The sequence below is a fragment of the Eriocheir sinensis genome, chromosome 29, assembly GCF_024679095.1.
Source record: "Eriocheir sinensis breed Jianghai 21 chromosome 29, ASM2467909v1, whole genome shotgun sequence".
Lineage (NCBI taxonomy): Eukaryota > Metazoa > Arthropoda > Malacostraca > Decapoda > Varunidae > Eriocheir > Eriocheir sinensis.
In genome coordinates, this window is record NC_066537.1 from 15,220,445 (window position 1) to 15,238,255 (window position 17,811).

At 44.0% G+C, this 17,811-nt stretch overlaps 1 protein-coding gene and 2 long non-coding RNA genes across 12 annotated transcripts in view; 1 reads left to right on the top strand and 2 right to left on the bottom strand.

Annotated features, from left to right (window-relative positions):
- Positions 1 to 6,245, bottom strand: part of LOC127005121 (bestrophin-2-like) — a 56,094-nt gene extending 49,849 nt beyond the window's left edge. For 2 of the 10 annotated variants that reach the window (XR_007758345.1, XR_007758344.1), the window contains exon 1: positions 5,936 to 6,242. The gene's annotated coding sequence lies outside the window, so the exon portion shown is untranslated. Of the gene's footprint in view, positions 1 to 4,801; positions 4,822 to 5,935 lie in introns of those variants that run through there. The other 8 variants (XR_007758346.1, XM_050873711.1, XM_050873712.1 and 5 more) reach the window with 8 other exon arrangements.
- Positions 6,246 to 11,051: 4,806 nt separating this feature from the next.
- LOC127005122 (uncharacterized) lies at positions 11,052 to 17,249 on the bottom strand. The gene is made up of 3 exons (XR_007758347.1): positions 17,121 to 17,249; positions 15,485 to 15,688; positions 11,052 to 11,983 (listed from the first exon to the last, which is right to left on the bottom strand). It is a non-coding gene; the product is annotated as an uncharacterized LOC127005122 (long non-coding RNA).
- On the top strand, positions 15,695 to 17,081 carry LOC127005123 (uncharacterized). The gene is made up of 3 exons (XR_007758348.1): positions 15,695 to 16,084; positions 16,154 to 16,369; positions 16,442 to 17,081. It is a non-coding gene; the product is annotated as an uncharacterized LOC127005123 (long non-coding RNA).
- Positions 17,250 to 17,811: the final 562 nt, after the last annotated feature.

Genomic DNA, 17,811 nt, shown 5'->3' on the forward strand with positions numbered 1-17,811 from the left:
GGTGTTGAAATTTATGCATGGCTGGGTGTTGAAATTTATGCATGCCTGGGTGTTGAAATTTATGCATGCCTGGGTGTTGAAATTTACGCATGCCTGGGTGTTGAAATTTATGCATGCCTGGGTGTTGAAATTTACGCATGCCTGGGTGTTGAAATTTATGCATGGCTGGGTGTTGAAATTTACGCATGCCTTGGTGTTGAAATTTATGCATGCCTGGGTGTTGAAATTTATGCATGGCTGGGTGTTGAAATTTATGCATGGCTGGGTGTTGAAATTTATGCATGCCTGGGTGTTGAAATTTATGCATGCCTGGGTGTTGAAATTTATGCATGGCTGGGTGTTGAAATTTATGCATGGCTGGGTGTTGAAATTTATGCATGCCTGGGTGTTGAAATTTATGCATGCCTGGGTGTTGAAATTTACGCATGCCTGGGTGTTGAAATTTATGCATGCCTGGGTGTTGAAATTTACGCATGCCTGGGTGTTGAAATTTACGCATGCCTGGGTGTTGAAATTTATGCATGCCTGGGTGTTGAAATTTATGCATGCCTGGGTGTTGAAATTTATGCATGCCTGGGTGTTGAAATTTACGCATGCCTGGGTGTTGAAATTTATGCATGCCTGGGTGTTGAAATTTATGCATGCCTGGGTGTTGAAATTTATGCATGCCTGGGTGTTGAAATTTATGCATGCCTGGGTGTTGAAATTTACGCATGCCTGGGTGTTGAAATTTACGCATGCCTGGGTGTTGAAATTTATGCATGCCTGGGTGTTGAAATTTATGCATGCCTGGGTGTTGAAATTTATGCCTTGATATTAGAATTTATGCTTGGGTATTGAAATGTATAGCTGCTGGTTTCAATAGTATGTAATAGACGGATAAATTAAGAGATATCATTTTTTTTTCTATTAACAGTGAAGGAACCAGTGAGGAAATAAAGATAAAAAAAAATGCTCCCCTACCCCTTAAAAATAATGAGGGTATAAAACGCGTACTTAAATTTGATTCCATTGGCGCCGTATTACTCTCCTCTGACAGCACTCAGTCGTAGGAAGAAGGACAAACAGACCAACGAGGGCTGTGTCAGAGTTTACATGCGAAAGAGATGAAGGAATGAAGCTGCAGGTTAACTCTTGCGGTAGGAAGTTGGACAGCACAGAAATTGGCATGCTCATCTTTCTTTCCTAATTTCTGTCTTAGCTTTTCATCATAAGAGCGATCACGTCAGGCTTTTTCAGGGTTTATCAGTGAAAGGGAGAAAACAGGTTAACTCCTGCATTAGGAAGTTGGACAGTACAGAAATTGGCATGTTCCTCTTTCCTCCCTAATTTCTGTAACATCTTTTCATTATAAGAACGATCAAGTCAGGCTGTTTCAGAGTTTACTGGTAAAAGCAACGAAAGAAGGAAAATACTCGTTAACCTTTGCATTAGGAAGTTGGATAGCATAGAAATTGTCATGCTTTTCTAAATTCTGTAACAGCTTTTCCGCACAAGAACGCTCAAATTGGGCTGTTTCAGAGTTTACCGGTGAATGGGATGGAAGAAAGTAAGATACTGGTTAACTCCCCTCTCTCTTTCAATAGGAAGTTGGACAGCATACAGCGAGGCGGCGGTATAGTTAGCGAGTATCGGGGAGCAGGTACCATGAAAATAACAAACATTGATAACAAGTATATACACAAACTCCAGAAACTATCAGTGCTCTTTACTCCCCTTCCTCACAATCCCTCCAAGGTAACATTCACTCCTAGTTCTGATCTCCCTTTATCCAATCAATCAGCCAATCAAGGCCCCTAACTATGGATAAGGGGGCGGGTCTTCTGGATCAGTTTAGTGTACGTTGACCATAGTTTAAGGATTTTGAGACCACGGAGGATAGATATTGAAACGTGCGAGTGTAAGATATCCTAAAAGTTAAGCGTGACTTTTCAAAAATCGTCGTTTACCTTCTGCAGCAAGTTCGTGGTAAAAAGTGTGTGTGTGTGTGTGTGTGTGTGTGTGTGTGTGTGTGTGCCTTCCTTATCGTAAAACTTCCCTCCCTTTCAATACTGTTACACCAGAAACTTCCCATCGGAACTTTCCGAGCATTCAGGTATTCAGTGCCCGCTCACCGCAGCATCCTAAGGGGAAAAAATACACCAGCTGGGTTTTGAGTTCCTGATAAAATAGAAACTTATGAAAAGAAATTGTGTAAGCGGATTCCCATTTCACGCATCAGATAACACACACACACACACACACACACACACACACACCGCTCCTGTAGCTCAATCGGCTAGAGCGGCGCGTTGCAAGGCTTCACAGCCAAACAGGGGGCGGTTCGAGCCCCGCTCAGGCCGGATTGTTTCCGTTAACTAGGAGTGGTTACTGTCCCCCCTTGAGCAAGGGGGATGGGGTGTGTGGTGTGTGAGGTCCTGGCAGTACCCAGAGATCGATACATAATGACCATGCACTTGCTCGTGTCGGGAGGGTACCTGCTGGCGAAAGCGAGTCCAACTCGTGATCAGGCCGTGGTGAATTACACACACACACACACACACACACACACACACGTTCACATACACGTTCACACACACGTTAGTCCTTCATCTTTATAGTATACGTCTTTCCTGCATACAGCGATACATTAGCATACATTGATTTTGTAAGTCCACAAACACTGCTGACGGTTTACTTTTTTCTTTTTTTTACAGTAACATCATCGCAACACTTTTCGTTAAGGTCGCAACCAAAATCGTATCTGACACACTAATTCACGTTCCCTCTTTCCTTACGTGCCACAGAACTTAAAGGCCTCAGATGAACTAAACTATAATATACTGAAACCGCTTCATTACGCTTCAGGGAACAGCTGAAACTACCCAAATGCTAATAACAAAAACAATTAATCACTCACAATCGCTTCTTTTTACACCTTTTTTTTGTTGCCCTTGAGCTGTTTCCTTAGCTGTAAAAAAAAAAAAAAATTCAATTCAAAATAAGAAGAGAGATGAGAAAAAGTAAAACAGCTTTAAGACGTTTTAGAGAACATATGAAACCACCCAATTTCTGATAACAAATTCCTCACCTTATCATTTCTCCCTCATTTACTTCCTTTGTTTACTCCCGAGCTGTAGAAGAACTCAGAAACCAGAGACGGGAAAAAAGGATCGAGACTTTTAACACGTTTTTGAGAACATATAAAACCATCCCATATCTGACACCAGGTTACTCACAATCTCATCACACAATCATTTATCCTTTGTTTACTCACACGCTCAAGAAGAAAAAAATAATAGTCAAGTAACAGAAAAGAGAAACTAAAACAACTTGAACAGGATTTAGAGAACAGATGAAAACCACACGATTGCTGCTACCAAATCCCTCACAATTTCATTCCTCACCCAGTCACTTGCTTTGTTGACTCACCCGCTACAGAAAAAAAAAAATGAATATGAGACGAGATACGAAGAAAACCAAAACCTGCTTCAACACGTTTTAGAGAACAAAATAATGAAACCATATGCACAATATCAGATACCAAGTCACTCACGATGTCATCACACACTCATTCTGTTCCTTTGTTTACTCATGATCTACAGAAGAAAAAATTAGACCATATAAAAAAAAAACTAAAACTGCATCAACACGTTTTCGAGAACAGATGAAACCACCCTTTTTTTTTAAACCGTCACTCAACAATCTCATCACACAATCACTTTCTTTGTTTACTCACACGCTACAGAAAAAAAGAAATAAAGATACTCGAGGCGGAAAGGAAAGACAGATTCTTCAAAAGGCAATCGAGAACAGGTGAAGCCAGTCAGGTATTTCTTCAGGTGCTTCGAGTCCCAAGTCTCACAATCACACTACACACAATCATCCTCCCGCTGCAAAAGAATAGGAACACACGGGACGGAGACCAACAATATAGAGACACATCTTCTACACGATCTAGAGGCGAGATGAAGCCAGCTAGTTTACTGATTGTCCATGTCCCAGATCACTCACAATCATCCTCTTTCCTTCCTTTCTTACTCACTCGCTGCAGAAGAATAAGAACACAACGGACGGAGAACAACAATATAGAGACACAGCTTATACACGATCTATAGATGAGGTGAAGCCAGCCAAGTTACTGATTGTCCATGTCCCAGATCACTCACAATCATCCTCTTTCCTTCCTTTCTTACACACTCGCTGCAGAAGAATAAGAACACAACGGACGGAGAACAACAATATAGAGACACATCTTCTACACGATCTAGAGGCGAGATGAAGCCAGCTAGTTTACTGATTGTCCATGTCCCAGATCACTCACAATCATCCTCTTTCCTTCCTTTCTTACTCACCCGCTGCAGAAGATTAAAGATAACAAGACGTAAAAAATCGAGGCACCTTCCCCAATACGATATAGAGATGAGATGAAGCCAGACAGTAACTAATTTTCACAGCCACAAATCACAAACACAGTCACATCACACACAATCATCCTCTTTCCTTCCATTCTTACTCACCCGCTGCGAAAGAAAACTCGTAAAAAATCCAATCTTCTTCCTCAACACGCTCTAGGGAACAGGTACAGCCAGGCAGGTGCTAATTCTCTAAGCCTCAGATCTTACAATCACATCACACACTCTCATCCTCTTTCCTTCCTTTCTTACTCACCCGCTGCGGAAGAAAACTCGTAAAAAATCCAGACTTCCTCCTCAACACGCTCTAGGGAACAGGTACAGCCAGGCAGGTGCTAATTCTCTGAGCCTCAAATCTTACAATCACATCACACACTATCGTCCTCTTTCCTTCCATTCTTACTCACCCGCTGCGGAAGAAGAAAGAAAACTCGTAAAAAATCCAGACTTCTTCCTCAACACGCTCTAGGGAACAGGTACAGCCAGGCAGGTGCTAATTCTCTAAGCCTCAAATCTTACAATCACATCACACACAATCATCCTCTCTCCTTCCATTCTTACTCACCCGCTGCGAAAGAAAACTCGTAAAAAATCCAGACTTCCTCCTCAACACGCTCTAGGGAACAGGTACAGCCAGGCAGGTGCTAATTCTCTAAGCCTCAAATCTTACAATCACATCACACACTATCATCCTCTTTCCTTCCTTTCTTACTCACCCGCTGCGGAAGAAAACTCGTAAAAAATCCAGACTTCCTCCTCAACACGCTCTAGGGAACAGGTACAGCCAGGCAGGTGCTAATTCTCTAAGCCTCAAATCTTACAATCACATCACTCACTAGCATCCTCTTTCCTTCCTTTCTTACTCACCCGCTGCGAAAGAAAACTCGTAAAAAATCCAGACTTCCTCCTCAACACGCTCTAGGGAACAGGTACAGCCAGGCAGGTGCTAATTTCCAGACTTCCTCCTCAACACGCTCTAGGGAACAGGTACAGCCAGGCAGGTGCTAATTCTCTGAGCCTCAAATCTTACAATCACATCACACACTATCATCCTCTTTCCTTCCTTTCTTACTCACCCGCTGCGAAAGAAAACTCGTAAAAAATCCAGACTTCCTCCTCAACACGCTCTAGGGAACAGGTACAGCCAGGTAGGTGCTAATTCTCTAAGCCTCAAATCTTACAATCACATCACTCACTAGCATCCTCTTTCCTTCCTTTCCTACTCACCCGCTGCGAAAGAGAACTCGTAAAAAATCCAGACTTCCTCCTCAACACGCTCTAGGTAGGCTAATTCTTCTTGAGCCCTCAAATCTTACATCACACTCACATCCTCTTCTCCTTCCATCTTACTCACCCCGCCCCGAAAAGAAAAAAAATAAAAAATCCAGACTTCCTCGCTCTAGGGAACAGGTACAGCCAGGTAGGTGCTAATTCTCCAAGCCTCAAATCTTACAATCACATCACAGGTGCTAATTCTCTAAGCCTCAAATCTTACAATCACATCACTCACTAGCATCCTCTTTCCTTCCTTTCCTACTCACCCGCTGCGGAAGAAGAAAGACACAGGAGGCGGAGCACAAAAATCCAAAGATCTTCTCAACACTATGCCGAGACACGTTGAAGCCAGCCAGGTATACAGGTGCTTCAAGATCCCCTAAGCTCCTTGTGGGTCGTAACAGGTAAAAGCACAGGTGAGGCGAGATCGAGCGCAGGTGGGCGGGGCTGCTACGCGAGAGAGAAGGCTGCGTGACCGAGGGTGTTCCCGTAACGTGTTGTGCTGGGAGACTGAGCGAGGGAGGGACACGGAAGATGGTGGAGGATGGAGCGGCTGGTGGCGGTGGCGGTGGTTGTGGGTGGTGGTGAGCGCGCGTCAGTCATTCACTTATCCTGTCAGTCACTCCGTCAGTCAGTTCCCTAAAAGCCTCCTCCTTGATAGTTTGGGTTATCGGTATGTGTGTTGTGTTATGTTTTGTGTATCCGTAAGCCCTTTTGTTATGTAAGTTTTGTAAGTTCGTACACTAAGGTCGATATTACAAGACACATTCGTTTCTCTCATCACCTATTTCTAAAGGTCAAAGAGGGGGTCAGTCGTGTTCTAATGATTGTCTCCTCAGGTTCATGGTACAGAAGAAGGGTCACACTACCACCAGGGTCATAGAACTACTCCTGGAAATGCCCACAACTCCTATGAAAGCCTTGTCAAATAGGTGTTTCTTCAGGTTCACGGTACAGAAGAAGGGTCACACTATCACCAGGGTCATAGAACTACTCCTGGAAATGCCCACAACTCCTACGAAAGCCTTGTCAAATTAGTGTTGCTGGACGATGAAATGTCTTACCATACAACCCTTTTAGAGCCTCCTCCTGGAAAGTTTGGGTTATCAGAAAGTGTTTTGTCCTGTTTGTCTGTCTTTTGTTATGTAAGTTATCCTCGCCGTTTTTGTCGTTGTAATTATTGTGAGTTAAGAGAGAAAGCTATAATCTCTCTCTCTCTCTCTCTCTCTCTCTCTCTCTCTCTCTCTCTCTCTCTCTCTCTCTCTCTCTCTCTCTCTCTCTCTCTCTCTCTCTCTCTCTCTCTGATATCTTAATTTTTTCTCTTTCAGTATTTCTCTTTTTCTCTTTTTCCTGATGTATTTGCTGTTATTTCCACTACACACACACACACTCTCTCTCTCTCTCTCTCTCTCTCTCTCTCTCTCTCTCTCTCTCTCTCTCTCTCTCTCTCTCTCTCTCTCTCTCTCTCTCTCTCTCTCTCTCTCTCTCTCAGCAAGCTTCGTATGTTTCTCTTTCAGTATTTCTCTTTTTCTCTTTTTCCTGATGTATTTGCTGTTATTTCCACTACACTCTCTCTCTCTCTCTCTCTCTCTCTCTCTCTCTCTCTCTCTCTCTCTCTCTCTCTCTCTCTCTCTCTCTCTCTCTCTCTCTCTCTCTCTCTCTCTCTCTCTCCAACATTTTCCTCCCAACAAACAGAGTTATGGCAGCAGTATATATAGGCGCCCTTTTTTCCCTTCCCTCGCGACGCACTGCCAAGGGACGAGACCTCACCTTTTAAAACGCTAACCCCATATAGGTCACATTTCTCCATTGGTACATCTTCCCTTTTTCAATATTACAAGCGAATAATACATGTAGAGTGAACGGAGCTATATCGATTTGGAGGTGTGTGGGATGAAGGGGCATGTGGGGGGGTGAGGGGGGTGGAAGGGGGGGGTTCGTGTTAGTAAGCGCGTAAACATCTCTCTAATGAAGGAAGTTGATTGGTAACTTTATCATCCTAGCTCGTCTTTGTCGCGTCAACTCTAATGAAGCTTTGGAGTCTGTTCTTTCCCCGCTATCCTCCCTCTCCACTCCCTCACTCTATTATACTGAACTTCTCCCTCTCTCCCTCTCTGTGCTCACTCCACTTTTCCCCTCATCCACTCCCTCTCTTCCTGTCTCATATGTAACTTCTATCTCCGTCTCTCCACTCTCCCTTCCCTGCCTCTTCTGTCTTATATTCCCTAGCCTTACTTAACCTAACCTAACCACTGAACACTCTTGCCCAGCCATTCCCCTTCCTCTCCCTCCTTCCCGCATAGGTAACTTCTCTCTCCCTTTCTATGTGTTCTCTCCACTTCTCCATTCCCTACCTCTTATCTCTTATATTACCTAACCTAACCTAACCTAACCACTGAACACTCTTGCCCAGCCATTCCCCTTCCACTCCCTCCTTCCGCATACGTAACTTCTCTCTCCGTCTCTCTCTGTGTTCTCTCCACTTCTCCATTCCCTACCTCTTATCTCTTATATTACCTAACCTAACCTAACCTAACAGCTGAACACTTGCCCGGCCATTCCCCTTCCACTCCCTCCTTCCGCATAGGTAACTTCTCTCTATGTGTTCTCTCCACTTCTCCATTCCCTACCTCTTATCTCTTATATTACCTAACCTAACCTAACCTAACCACTGAACACTTGCCCAGCCATTCCCCTTCCACTCCCTCCTTCCCGCATAGGTAACTTCTCTCTCCCTTTCTATGTGGTCTCTCCACTTCTCCCTTCCCTACCTCTTATCTCTTATATTACCTAACCTAACCTAACCTAACCTAACCACTGAACACTCTTGCCCAGCCATTCCCCTTCCACTCCCTCTTTCCCGCATAGGTAACTTCTCTCTCCCTTTCTATGTGCTCTCTCCACTTCTCCCTTCCCTGCCTCTTCTCTCTTATATTGTACACCTTACGTAACCTAACCTAACCTCCCTGTCTAATAATGAACGTTTCTCTCCCATTCTCTGTGTTCACTCATATCGTCCTCCCTTCCTTGGCCTTCGCTCTTATATTGTACAGCTTATGTAACAACCTAACCTAACCCAACCCAACCCAACCTAATCATTGAACTGTCAAGCCCGGCCGTTCTCCCTCCACTCCCTCCCTCGCTGATATTGAACTTCTCTCTCCCTCTCTGGGCTCATTTCACTTGTCCTCCTTTCCCTCCTCTCCACTCCCTTATATTGCAAGCCTTACCTTACCTTACCTTACCTTATCTTACCTTACCTTACCTTACCTTACCTTACCTTACCTTACCTTACCTTTCCTAACTTAACCTAACATTACCACTAAACACTCATGCATACCCTCCATTTCCACACACACACACACACACACACACACACACACACACACACACACACACACACTAGCGGACTTTAGTGTTTTTTTATTTACTTTTCCCTTGAGCTGCTTCCGTACTCTAAAAAAAAATCATCCCACGGTTCAAAATGGGTGAAAGCAACGCATCCATGTTTACAGTGATCTTTCTCCAAGGAGGCAAAGGTTATCGCAGGTTACAGCCCGTTCGTTCCCAAGGATTCATAAGGCGAGGACAGATGCTGCGGCAGTCACTTCGTTTGCCTGGAAGGATTGAAATATATGTGTAGAGTTTGTTCACTTGATCCTTCGCGATTGTCACATACAGCGGTTTTTTCCCTTTCTCTATTATATATCTATTAATCTGTCTTTGTATCTATCTTTCCCCAAATATGATCCCTTTCTTCCTGTACTGTATTCATCTATTTTTTCATCTTACTATGTCTGGCGTCATTCTTCAGTTCTCTCGTCTCTTTACCGCCTTGCCAATATCTTTCCTCACACCTCATCTTGAATCTTAACCCTCATCCCTCTTATTCACACCTCATACCTGTCTTCCCTCTCACGCCTCTTCCCACACCTCCCCCACCCAACCCTTCACTCACGTTTCCTTCCTCACCTTTGTTCTCACGGGTGGTGCTGTCCCCTTGTCACACCTTCTCGCTTTCCTATCCCCACCCCCCCCTCCCGCTTCCTTCGATACCTTTATTCTCCTTTATTCTCCTTTTTTTCTCCACTCCATTTCATTCCCTTCACCGCCACCAGAGTCACTAGCAGCGTCAGGAGAGGAAGGGCACCCGTTTATAGTTCATGTGCTCCATCTTCGTGTGAACAGTTTAACGCAGCTCCATATTTTCAAACACTTCGGGGCTAACACACCCACATTCAATCGTCACCTGCTCCCTGGATTAATCTAAGCTTAACTACTCCTGTATTAAACTAAAGGAACGTGCCGCAGGTCCACAGTATATGCCAAGGCCCACTTTCCTGTTAATCGATCCGTCCCTGGGTGGTGAAATGAGGAGCGTCGGCCCCACAAATGTACGATGTACCGCCTCAGGGTGGCGTAGACCACAGGACCACTATGGACATACGTATAGGGCTCCACCGAACATAATTGAGTGGCACAATAAAACAACTCACCATTCGAGGCATGACCATTTGATAACAGCGATTGACCATTTTGGAGTAGTTACAAAAAACGGAGAGATGATTTTTTTTTTTTTTTTTTTCATCTCCTAATAATTACTCGACACTGACTTGCTTGCCGTCTGACATAGGCCAAGGAACCACAGCTACTAGGGGCCGCTTTCACAGTAATTTTGTTTTTGATCGTTACCAATGGCGGCGATCGCGCTATAGTATTTCCACTTGAAACTGGCCGAAGAGGTAGTGGCGGCTGCGGGGTTAGCCTCGCCCCGCACCTTGCCACACACTCTCAGTACCTCTCGCTTCCTCTGCAACCGCCACTACCCCATCGGCCAGTTTCACGTGGAAAACTATAGCGTCGATCGCCGCCATTGGTAACGATCAAAACAAACAAAGTGACTGTGAAAACGGCCCTAGGTCCCAAAGGTTCTGCTGACTGGAGACATTGGGTGGTGTGGCTCAGGAGCGGGGGTTGGCCTATCTTGCAAGAAGTAAAAATGCTGACTCAGATCCGGATGGGCACAAAATTACACAGAGATCATGCAGGCGTGACCTCTGTCTCTGCCCCAGCCACTCCGGATCAACAAAGGTAACGAGAGGCTCTTTCAGCGGAGCCTCCAAATAGAGAGTTGTTGCGCCACGCCATGTTAGCAGCCTCAGTTGTTGTGTTCTTGGAGCCGCGCCACGCCATGTTAGCAGCCTCAGTTGTTGTGTTCTTGGAGCCGCGCCACGCCATGTTAGCAGCCTCAGTTGTGTTCTTGGAGCCGCGCCTCGCCACAGCACTGTTTTAATCATTCCAGCTGCTGACCAGAGGCTTGTTAGGGTGGAGCAGCCTTACTAACAATGTATCAGGAACATGCAGGGAATGAAAACTTGAGACTTTATTTATTTCTTATTTTTATTAACAGAACTGGAGAGGGAAGGAAGGGAAAGGGAACACATTTATTCGTTAGACTGATCCTCCTTTTTATTCCACTGGGAGGGGAGGGTTTAAAGGGGTAATTAATCTTATTCCAGTTCTGGCATTTTAAGAGGCTCGTGTTTACTATCTGTAGCAAGGCCTTCCATATTTTATTAAAGTCACAACAGAAAAGTTTTACATTTAACCAATTTTTACTCAACGCTCTCTTCAGTGGATCATAAATATTAATGTTCTCTCATAATCGTGTTACCCTGTCTAGAGTGTCATTTCGCAACCCTGGCCGACTCGCTGTTTTTATTGACCGTACCCACGTGGACAGTACAATCTGTCAACACTGTCTTTCATCATTTCCAGTGTCGCATCCTGGTACACTTTTTTGCAGATTTTGTTCTCTTGTTCCATATCGTATTTCAGGAAGGAGTTAGGTCAAAACTGGTGCATGAACAGCGTAGTGAACGAGCCGAACAAACTACGTGCATTAGGTGATGTAAACACGGTAAACATTTCAAATTAAAGTTAGATAATGTTATGAATGGGGAGGGACGATGATACATAACCAATTCTCAAGAGCTGCCGTTTGTTGCCGGATTGGCCTCTTGTAGTCTTGTTGTGTAGAGATGTGCAAACGTTATAGACTTCGCCTTGGATAGAAGGTAAAAGTAAAGTTGAGAGCATACACTATAGCTGCGCGTGGCGGCGGTGCTCATCTCCGTTCCGTTGTCCCGTTCGCCTATAGTTGTAACAGCAAATCGACGGTCTTCAGTAAATCTGACGCGGGTGACAGATGACCACCTATGTTTGTTCCGGCTGACGGCTGACCTCCCTCGTCTTTCCCGACTGACGGAGGACCTCCCCCCGGCGTCACGACGGGTTTGTCATCCTCTGGTTCCCTTAAAAGTAAACCCTCATTTTAGCCACTTGGACGTATTATTTCGTTCACACAGATAATAGGGAGGTAGCAAGACGCCTCTCCATCCGAAACTGACCTCTCTTGGACCCCTTAAAAGTGCAATGTTAACCACTTATACGTGTTTCATCGTCGACACAGGAAATAGGGGAATATCAGACGCCTCTCCAGCCGAAACTGACCTCTCTTGAACCCCTTAAAAGTGAACCCTCATGTTAACCACTTACACGTGTTTCATCGTCGACACTGGAAATAGGAGAATATCAGAAGCCTCTCCTTCCAAAACTGACCTCTCTTGAACCCCTTAAAAGTGAACCCTCATGTTAACCACTTACACGTGTTTCATCGTCGACACAGGAAATAGGAGAATATCAGAAGCCTGTCCTTCCAAAACTGACCTCTCTTGGACCCCTTAAAAGTGAACCCTCATGTTAACCACTTACACGTGTTTCATCGTCGACACTGGAAATAGGAGAATATCAGAAGCCTCTCCTTCCAAAACTGACCTCTCTTTTGGCCACTCCTTTTTTTTAGAGCAAGGGAGGCAACTCAAGGGCAAAAGAACATAAAAAACAACAAAAAGTCCCCAAATAAAGAAAAAAGAATGAGTGGCCAGAAGAGAGGTCAGTTTGGAAGGTGTCTTGATACTCTCCCCTGTTTGCTTTTTTTATCATTATCGTTTTCTTTTGTTTTACGCCCTTGCACTGTCTCCTATGCTGTAAAAAAAAATAATAATAAATAAATAAATAAATAACACAACTTACCATTCACACAGGAAGCAGAGGAATACCAAGACATCTCTCCATCCGAAGTTGACCTATTCCCTAACCACTCGTGTTTCTTAGCCGCTCATACACAAAACTTACCATTCACACAGGAAGCAGGGGAATATGAAGACATCTTTCCATCCGAATTTGACCTATCCTTTTTTTTTTTTCTTTTTTTTTAATCACGACGCACATCTTGGGGTAGTAACCTTTGTGTGAGTGTTCTGAACATCGCCTTAACATTTCTGCCTATAACACGACTTGACTTTGAAAATGATATAGTTATTTTTTTTATTTCCCGCAAAGTAGAAATATGACCTCGGCAAGGGTGTGAGTGTTCTAAAATTCGCCTCAACATTTCTGGCTATATAGCTGACTTAGAAAACGCGACAGTTCTTTTGAATTTCCCGAAAAGTACAAAAAAAAAAATGACAGTTTGTTTGTTTATGAAGGTGACGACATTGTGATATTTTTTTCAATTTTCCTTAAAGTAGAAAAAAAATGACAGGTAGTTTGTTTATGAAGGTGTCGACATTGTGATATTTTTTCCAATTTTCCTTAAAGTACAAAAAAATACTTAGGCAGTTTGTTCATGAAGGTGTCGACACTGATATTTATTTTCCAATTTTCCTTAAAGTACAAAAAAATACTTAGGCAGTTTGTTCATGAAGGTGTCGACACTGATATTTATTTTCCAATTTTCCTTAAAGTACAAAAAAATACTTAGGCAGTTTGTTTATGAAGGCGAGGACATAAGCTAACTTAGAATATATTTTTCTTAGTTTCCCTTAAAATAGAAAAAAATACTTAGGTAATTTATTTATGAAGGCGAGGACATAAGCTAAGAATATATTTTTCTTAGTTTCCCTTAAAATAGAAAAAAATACTTAGGTAATTTATTTATGAAGGCGAGGACATAAGCTAACTTAGAATATATTTTTCTTAGTTTCCCTTAAAATAGAAAAAAAATACTTAGGTAATTTATTTATGAAGGCGAGGACATAAGCTAACTTAGAATATATTTTTCTTAGTTTCCCTTAAAATAGAAAAAAAATACTTAGGTAATTTATTTATGAAGGCGAGGACATAAGCTAAGAATATATTTTTTCTTAGTTACCCTTAAAATAGAAAAAAAAAATACTTAGTTTGTTTCTGACTTTTGTACAGGGGACGACATAACGTGACTTACAATGTTTTCTTTTTTTTTTCCCTAAAACTAGAAAAAAAATGGCTAGCCGGTTTGTTTATGAATGCTTATGAAGGTTCCGAGTCCACTTTGTTCCACCACGTTCACCTCGTCACACTGTTCCTCGGTTTGTCCTCGCGGCAGCACGGAGATCCCAGGTGATTACGAACTTAATACCTCCTGTTGCCCTCTGGTCCCCCGTTCTTTGAGGTAAGCACTTTGGCACAGACCCCCCCCCCCCACACACTCCCCCCCCTCACCTCACCTTGCAACACATGTCTGACTCCTCTCCTCGGGTTTACCGGAGGAGGAGGAAAAGGAGGAAGACTAGTGAGAAAATAGTGGCGAGAGTTAAGTAGAAAAGAGAAAGGAGGAGGAACAAGAACGGGAGGAGGAAGAGGAGGAGGTAAAGGAGTTGCAGAAGAAGGAGGAGGAGAAGGAAGTAAAGGAGGAGGAGGAGGAGGAGGACTGGTGAGAAAAATAGTGGCGAGAGTTCAAAAGAAAAAAGAAAGGAGGAGGAACAAGAACGGGAGGAGGAGGAGGAGGTAAAGGAATTGTAGAAAGAAGAGGAGGAGGAGGAGGACTGGTGAGAAAATAGTGGCGAAGAGTAAGTAGAAAAGAGAAAGGAGGAGGAAGAAGAGAGGAAGGAGGAGGAGGAGGAGGAGGTAAAGGAAGAGAATTAAGAGGAGGAGGAGGAAGTAAAGGAAGAGTATTAAGAGGAGAAGGAGGAGGAGGAGGTAAAGGAAGAGTATAAAGAGGAGGAGGAGGAGTAAGAGGAAAAAGACGACAGGGTTAAGGAGAATGAGCAAGACTAAACTATTGGAAGAGACTATAATCTCCTCGTCATATCCACTGTCATGCGTCTCAGGTCCAAATTCTCAAACGTTGCTGGCTCCCATTACGACTATTTCCCAAGGCCACAGAGAAGACTAACCGAGTTTTCATGTTAGTCTCCCGTTCAAGGTGCAGAGGTCGGGTAAAACTGTCACCAGGATCTCAAAACAGTCCGTGAAAATCCCTGAGACTTTTACGAGGGGCTTTTCAAACGGGCGAACTGAGGAGCCGATATGTGTAGGAAAACGGACCTCAGCACTGACTTAGCAATTTGTTGAGTGTCCTGTAGTAGTGTTATCCCGTTCCCGTCACTGGTAGATATATTCCTACCTTAGTGGCTTATGGTGAGTTAGACACACACAAATGTGGATCATGGTGAGGCTTGTCCGGTGACCGTTTTTTGCCGTTCTTAGCATAAGGTCGGTATTATAAGATACTCGCTTCTCACATCAGTATTTCTAAAGGTTAAAGAGGGGATCGATTGAGTTATAATGAGTGTTCCTTTAGGTTCACGATACAGAAGAAGGGTCAGACTACCACCAGGGTCATAAAACTACTCCTGGAAATGCCCACAACTCCTACGAAAGCCTTGTCAAATATGTGTACTTGGGCGACGAAATGTTTACTAATACGGCTCCGTAGTCTCATTGCTCGGTGTCAGTTTGTAAGTCGGGTTAATTTATTGCGTCAGTCTCACCTCTGTTCTCCCAGCTGCCTCCTCGAGCGTTCAACAGGTGCGTGCGGGGCGTAAGCAGCGGTTGCCCCCACCACCAGCCCCACCGCCAGCACCGCCAGCAGGAGGCGAAGGGTCAGCACCGTGCTCGTCCTCGTGGCACGGCTTGGCATCATCTTTCTGCTGTGCGTCGTGTGTGTTGCGGTTGTTGTGTGTTCTTGTGTCCGGCTGGAGGGGAGGAGGGGGAAGACTTAAAATGATGACTTGGTTGTTTTGTCTTTTTTTCTGTGTGTGTGTGTGTGTGTGTGTGTGTGTGTTTCATGATGGCGAGTGAGTGAAGCGACGCGCCCCCGGACGTATGCTCCCCATTAGTTAGTTAGTGTCATGACGGAAGGAAAGACAGTAAAGGTGACGGTTTGGTAGCTTCGCCGCTGTTTCGTGTTTTGTGTGTCTAGGCGGAAGGCAGAAAAGACAGTAAAAGTGACGGTTTTGTTGTTTCGTCGCTGTTTTTAGTGTTGTGTGTTTGGACGGAAGGCAGAAAAGACAGTAAAAGTGACGGTTTTGTTGTTTCGTCGCTGTTTTTAGTGTTGTGTGTTTGGACGGAAGGCAGAAAAGACAGTAAAAGTGACGGTTTTGTTTCGTCGCTGTTTTTAGTGTTGTGTGTTTGGACGGAAGGCAGAAAAGACAGGAAAGGTGACGGTTTGGTTGTTTCGTCGCTGTTTTTAGTGTTGTGTGTTTGGACGGAAGGCAGAAAAGACAGGAAAGGTGACGGTTTGGTTGTTTCGTCGCTGTTTTTAGTGTTGTGTGTTTAGACGGAAGGCAGAAAAGACAGTAAAGGTGACGGTTTTGTTGTTTCGTCGCTGTTTTTAGTGTTGTGTGTTTGGACGGAAGGCAGAAAAGACAGTAAAGGTGACGATTTGGTTGTTCCGTCGCTGTTTTTAGTGTTGTGTGTTTAGACGGAAGGCAGAAAAGACAGGAAAGGTGACGGTTTGGTGGTTTCGTCGCTGTTTTTAGTGTTGTGTGTTTAGACGGAAGGCAGAAAAGACGAAAAATGACGGTTTTATAGTTATGTCGCTGATTTTAGTGTTTTGTGTTTAGACGGAAGGAAGAAAAGACAGTATAGGAGACGGCTTGAATGTATCGTCGCTGTTTTTAGTTTTGTGTGTTTGGACGGAAGGCAGAAAAGTAAAGATTTTTTTTTTCTTTTTTTCTAGAGGGAAGGAAAGAAAACTAAAGATGACAGTTTGATTCTTTTCTTGCTGTTGAGTATTTGTGTGTGCAGATGGAAAGAAAAAGAAGAAGGGAAGATACTAATTATTATATTTATTCAAGGCCAGCAATCTTTGTATTCCCTTTTATAAGAAGTTGATTTTTCACTCGTGTTACATGCCTGTGAGAGAGAGAGAGAGAGAGAGAGAGAGAGAGAGAGAGAGAGAGAGTAGCGGCATAAAGAATAATATTGGACGTTAAAAAAAACAAATTAATGTAATGCAAAAGGTGTATAAACGAAAGAGAAGTAGTGAAAGAAAAAAAAAGGAAAACTGTGAAATGCATGATGAAGAGAGAGAGAGAGAGAGAGAGAGAGAGAGAGAGAGAGAGAGAGAGAGAGAGAGAGAGAGAGAGAGAGAGAGACGAGGCTGCCACACAAACTAATCCTTACAGTCACCGTTACTAAGCCGTTACAGCCACTCGCGGAGTCACAGGCAGACTAAGCTGAGGCGAGGCAGGCCCTTCAGTTTCATTGCATACGTGTGGAGGGTGACAAAGGGGGGGATGTCCCTGGAGGGGGGCCGGGAGGTGAGGCGTGGGCAAATGTTTTTTTTTTCTTTACAACAAAGGAGACGGCTCAAGGGCAACAAAAAGAGTGCAGAAAAAAAAGCCCGCTACTCACCGCTCCCACAACAGACAAAAGAAAGAGTGGCCAAAAGAGAGGTCAATTTCAGGTGGAAAGGTGTCTTGATACACTCTTCTTGAAAGAGGTCAAGTCATAGGCAGGAGGAAATACAGGCGAAGGAAGGCTGTTCCAGAGTTTATCAGTGTAAGGGATGAAAGAGTGAAGATGCTGGTTAACTCTTGCATAAGAGGTTTGGACAGTATAGGGATGAGCTAGAGTGGACAGTCGAGTGCAGCGGGGCCGCGGGAGGGGGGGAGGCATGCAGTTAGCAAGTTCAGAAGAGCAGTCAGCGTGAAAATATCGATAGAAGATAGAAAGAGAGGCAACATGGCGGCGGAATTTAAGAGGTAGAAGACTATAAGTAAGAGGAGGGGAGCTGATGAGACGAGGAGCCTTATTTAGACTCCACTCTGTCCAGGAGAGCAGTGTGGGGGGAGCCCCCCCACACGTGAGATGC